Source organism: Cucumis sativus, chromosome 1, assembly GCF_000004075.3.
Source record: "Cucumis sativus cultivar 9930 chromosome 1, Cucumber_9930_V3, whole genome shotgun sequence".
In the NCBI taxonomy this organism is placed as follows: Eukaryota; Viridiplantae; Streptophyta; class Magnoliopsida; order Cucurbitales; family Cucurbitaceae; genus Cucumis; species Cucumis sativus.
In genome coordinates this window covers 32,538,745-32,544,744 of record NC_026655.2, presented here as the reverse complement: position 1 = coordinate 32,544,744, position 6,000 = coordinate 32,538,745, and the positions used below count along the sequence as shown (strand labels likewise).

Genomic DNA, 6,000 nt, shown 5'->3' with positions numbered 1-6,000 from the left:
AAATATAATTAGTTTAATACAAGTTTAAAAAACTAAATGGAATAAGATAAACAACCCTATTTTGAAAATTTATTAGAAATACATAATTCTAAAATCTTATTAAACCTAGATACTTTTGAAATCTCAGTAAAAATAGATATTAGGGATTAGTTAAATATATATTTTCTAAATCTTAGTAAATAAATATTTACAATTTTAATTAGGATATAATCTGAGAACTAATTGAGATACTAAGGCCATAGAGAGATTCAATTTAATACAGGAAAGATTTGATGCAATTTTCTCCAGCAAATAAATCTCCGATTCAGAAACTAACAATCGAGTTTGCAAAATACGACACTGTGTTTCGCAAACCTGATCACATTGCCAATGTTGGACTAATTATTTTAAATATATTGCGCATGGAAACTATGAAATACCCAGAATCAACGATATAAAATGAAAATTATTAGAAAGTCATAAATGTGCGTATCAATATTTTGCTAAAAATCTTATTCAACCCTAATTTTGCTAAATTTTCAACCATGTAAACCAATTTTACCATTTCATCCAATTATCCTTCAACTATATAGCAACATTTTTAAAAAAATTTCAAATATAACAAAATCTATTCGTGATAAACTTCTATTCCTCATAGACTCTTACGATTTATTAGTGATAGACCAATATTTGCAACATGGTCTATCACGGATAGATTTTGTTACATTTGCAATTTTTTTACATGTAGTTATATACTTAGTTATTTTTAATGTAAATTGTCATATTTGTAACTATACGTTTATTAAGAGTAATATGCATAGAGTTTAGCAATTATTTTTATTAAAATAGTTAAGATCCCTTTTATTGTTTTTAAAATTAATAAAAAGAAATTAATATTTTACAATCAATTTAAATAGTAGGAAGAACGTTTAATTGGTTTTTAATCATCATAATATTTAATTGATTTTGAAGGATGAAAACATGTAGTTTTATGATATTTGAAAATGATTAATATCAACTTTCATTTTAACCTAATCCTAAAGCATTTTGTAGATTGGAGAAAAATTGATATAGGTTGATTTTCATAAATATATTAAAACACAAATATTCATGATTCGTGTAAGTTCGTGTAATAAAATTAAAAAACTTATGAAGCTGGTAAAATATTTTCATAAATTTCATAGTTTTCTTTGATTTTGCAAACGATTTTCTCTTCTTTTACTTCTTTTTCTTTTTCTTCTTTGCGATTTATTTATCTCCTCTTCATATATTATTGATTTCTTCATATTACTACATTTTATTTGTCTTCATATTTCCGCTTGTTTTTGTTCGTGATTTCTTCATTTCCTCTTTTACAATTACTTCCTTCTTCATCATCTCTCATATATTTCCTCTTCCAAATCTAAATTATTCTGGTTCAAGATCGGGTACCAAATATAAAAGATCTTGGTACACGATCTTGAACAAAAACCATTTAGATCTTGGTACATAATCGTTTAGCATTTGGTACAAGATCGTATACCAAATCTAAACAATATTGGTACACGATCTTATACTAAATATAAATGATCTTGGTACACAATCGTGAACCAAAATCGTTTAGATCTTCATAACCAATATATAAATGATCTTGGTTCACGATCATGTATCAAGATTGTTTAGATTTGGTCCACAATCGTGTACCAAGAGCTAAAAGACTGTGTACCAATATATGAACAATCGTGTACCAAACTTCTCGTGCGTGTATGACAGATTAATCCCAGTAAGTATGTTTGTGTGTGTGTGTGTATATATATATATATATGTGAGTGGTAAAGAGGGAATCAAAATTGAATGGAAAGAAGTTGGGGCTCAACTGTATGAGTTATATTCATTTGGAGAGGAAGCTTCGTATTATATGCAATTCCATTGGGATTGTGTTGTCTCCTCTTATTGGCATTTTTCTCCTTTATTCGATTAGTTATGGTCATTTTAGTTTAAAAGGAATCCAAAGTGGTGCTTTTTCTATACTTTGATAAAACCGTGGGTAAGGTGCATAAGTTTCTTTTTTTATATATGTTTGGTTTAACTTATTCATGTATTTAGGTTGAGAATACAGTGCTATAAAAATTAAATGACACCACACACTAGTTATTTTACTTCCGCTAAAATATGGTATCAAAATCTATAAAATTAGACTACGTATTCAATTCAATAAAAAAAAATTATAAACTCATAACAGATTTCATCTCAAGAGATCATACTCCTGATACGATATACATGTCTATTCCTATTATTGTTAATTAGTTTTGAGATGAAATTTCGTACCGTTAAATATTTCAAGTATTAATTTCAAGTATTTATAATTTTTGACAATTTTTCTTAAAATTTAGTTTTATTTTTATTTGAGCTGTCATTTTAAAAACAGAAGAAAGAATTGTGAGTTGGTGGATTTTTTTGGGTGCAGAAGAAGAAAAAACCTCATGTGGCTAAAAAGTAAATTGGAAAGAAGAGATTCCTTATGCAGCATTAAAAGCATATATTGAAAGAAGAAAAGAATTAAGGTGAGGGACTTGGTTCCGTGTGAAGTATAAAAAATTAATTGAGAAGGATTTCAGTAGCTGATTTGATGAGTATATGCAAGCAACCATTTCAAGCACCCAACTAAATTTTCATGAGCCAATATTTGAAGGAGTGTTTATCATGTTCACCCAAACAAAACCTCTACCATCACTGGAGTTAGAAGACAACTTATCTTGAAGATTATGCACTAACATGGTGGAATCATTTTATCCTCAAACATGTAATTGTACAAACCAACTTCATTTCTTTCTCATCATTTTTTCTTCTTTTTATATATATACATATTACTTTTTATTTTTAAGGAATATGGGAGGGTAGCTTTCACACTCGTCTCACAAGGGTTCATATCACACCAACACCGGACAACCCTAACTTGATTGCGGGGAGTTCATTTATTATATTTTATAAAACAAGTGGGAAAATTGGTTGGTTGTGTCTTAATGCATGCATTGCTAAATTGGTGTTAAGAAGACCTTGATAAAGCTACGACTTAGGATATTCAGGCGAAAGACTCAAGTGAAAGTACTTCAAAATCACACCCTTTTTTTCTCTTCATACATTGCCTCACACATGCATTATTCCAAGAGTGCATCATAGGCAAGTTATTGCAAGACCAAGAGGGCTGCAACAAATAACAAAAAGAAAGCACACAACATTGTTTAAGAATATTGCTTAAAGACCCCAAGCCAAAAATAAAGACACACATCTGGCCCCCAACTTAAAAGACACATTGTCCCTAATATAAGCAAAGAAAATATAGGACAAAGTGGAAGGAAAAACATAAAACCTTCCCTGAGACTAGAGATAGGAAAGCGGGCTTTCATGACTTGCACTCTCTAAAAGAAAATAAAAGCATCAATCCTCCAAAAGAAAATCAAAATCGGGCAAAAAATGGTCAAAGAAAAATTCTAGTAGGGGCACAAGGTGTCACAATCGTAGCCTTTCAAACTCGGTACGGACGATTGTGAGGCACTTGTTCGAACTCGATGAACAAGTCAACCGATCAAAATCTGGAAGTCACGGTCAATCTCAGCGTATGATGTAACCTTCCTTCGCGTTCTTGAGAAATTGTTTTATAAAACGCGAGAAAGAAAGAATTACATTGAAATTGACGTTGCAATATAGATTGTTAGTTGCAAGAGAAAAAGGTTTGCTTGCAAAGAGTGCAACACTACTTGGACGGAGATTCAACTACTATGTCTCCCCCATAGTACACATGAAGATATGTTGATTTGTGATTTGAACCTTTTGTATTTGTATAGAAGCGACGTATTGCTCATGGTGCTTTGGGTTAGAAATTTGAACCTCACGCATGAAGAGGTTAGAAATTAATTTCTCTTCCCTCTTCACGTATAAAGTTGGGGAAAGTCCATATATCACATGGTGCTTTGGGTTCTCCTTACAAATCCAATGGAGTTGATGATTGATATGAGAAGATACAGATTGATAGAAGGAGATATGGCTTATACGGGACCGTATTTTCCCTACTGTCACACAGTAGGTGAGTAATGTAACTATTTTCCCTAAGACTCATTTCTCTGGAATAAACGACTCATTTCTTTATTTAGATCTCGTATTATGTTTTGATCTTGACTTTATTAGGTAGTCTAATTACAAGCTCAAGACATCGAACCATTTTCTTCTTTGACCACAGTACTGAAGGTGCGTTGTTCTGTCTTCTACTCTTGTCTAACTTCTCTTTTTGGGGCAGATCATTAGCAAAATATTTGATGCTTTAAGTTGCGTGCATAATATAGGTTTTTCTGTTTGTTTTGGTGTGTTCTAGGATTTAATTTTTTGAGTAAATAATGTAACTAATGTTCAGTGCTTGCTCTGTTATAACATGTCTTTTATATGCATAATTCTTTTAGCTGGAATTTCTCTATCAAATATAGTTGCACCACCCATTGTCTCTGGTCACCCAACCATGTTGCCATGGACATTTGGGTTACCAAGCGATTCTTGGTAAATAGCTACCTTCATTGATGTTTTTTTTATATCACGTTCATGGATTTGGATGATTTTGTTATGTATGAATTCTGGCAAATGATGACGAATTTGGAATCTACAAATCAATATCGTGGTTCCTCCTAGGATTTTGTGTAGAATTTTTGCTCAAATATTGTTGTTTAATTGATGATGAATTGCTTGCTTTGTCTAGGGATTGAATTTTATGGTGTTTCATGTGGTCTTTGATAATGATCATGATGGTTTTGATTTGTTACTTCCTTGCACATATTGGTATCAGTTGGTTTAATAATTATTAATTGGGTGTATGATGCTCGTGGTGATTTATAATTGAATTTTTGTATATATTGCTTCAGCTACTATTGATATGAATGTGTGAGTAATATCCCAATGTTTAGTTTGAATATCACTCTTAATAATGTATAGTTAAAGAGAACGAATGAGTTTTTTCGATTGAAGAAATGATGGTGAGAAAATTGTGTTTCTATTTCTTTGTAATGTAGTGACTTCCATAAGGTATTGGAAACTTTTATTCACCAAAAAAAAAAAGAACTATTAGTCATCTAGGTTCTTACAAGAGAACAAATATGGTGAAATTTCTCATGAATGAGTGTGAGGAATTAGAAAGGAATAAAATTTCCTCTGTCGCTTATTTATATATCCTGCAGGTTTGAAGGCATTCATGGGTTTTACAGGAGAATTATATTACACCAAGCCTTCTAAATAATGTCTCAGCGATCTCAATCACGTTTATTGTGTATGAAAACGTCTTAAACCCGTGGATTGAACTACATTGTTATTTCATCATTGCATAAGCTGGTATTTGTATCCAAAATTTCTCCATTCTATTGGAATTTTTTATATTTTTGCAATTTATTATTCAATCAATCACTTCCCTCTTTGTTCATGCTAATAAAAATCTAGCTGCTTTTGAAATTGCAGGAGGTAAAATGCAGAACATTTGTTAACCAAGTCACTTATTTCGGACTAAAAAAAAGGTAACAACCAATTTGTTAACCATGTTTGCACTTTCAATATTGTTTAATTTTTTTGTGTTACACTTTCATATTAACTATAGTTGCAAAAATAGGTAACAAGAAATTTATTTTTTTAGAACTTAAAACAACAATGGTTGGATATCCAGTTGTGATTTATGCATATTTTTATTTGTATTGGCTTTTTGTTTGATTGTGTTGAAAGAAAGTTATAGTTCAAAGTGTTAGAGGCTTGGCCACCTTAGATTTGCAATTTCATTATGTCTTACTCTTCCGTGCATTATAATTATAAGTGTGTAGAAAAACATGTGGTGTTTGTTTAATTATACAATGTACTTACTTTCCCCTCATGTGTGCATTATAAGTATTTTCTGGCTTACTAATAACTTCATTGAAATTCTAGTTAATTTATTTATGGTCTATCGCTAAACAATTACACAAGCTGAAGTGAATGAATAAATGTGCAAACACAAAATCTACTATGATGTTGAGTTGA

At 30.8% G+C, this 6,000-nt stretch overlaps 2 long non-coding RNA genes across 2 annotated transcripts; both read left to right on the top strand.

The window, feature by feature from the left end:
• Nucleotides 1–2,516: 2,516 nt before the first annotated feature.
• Nucleotides 2,517–4,108, top strand: LOC116402079. The gene is made up of 2 exons (XR_004214454.1): nucleotides 2,517–2,761; nucleotides 2,844–4,108. It is a non-coding gene; the product is annotated as an uncharacterized LOC116402079 (long non-coding RNA).
• A 101-nt stretch (nucleotides 4,109–4,209) lies between these two features.
• Nucleotides 4,210–5,854, top strand: LOC116402080. The gene is made up of 2 exons (XR_004214455.1): nucleotides 4,210–5,328; nucleotides 5,452–5,854. It is a non-coding gene; the product is annotated as an uncharacterized LOC116402080 (long non-coding RNA).
• The last annotated feature ends 146 nt before the right edge of the window (nucleotides 5,855–6,000 follow it).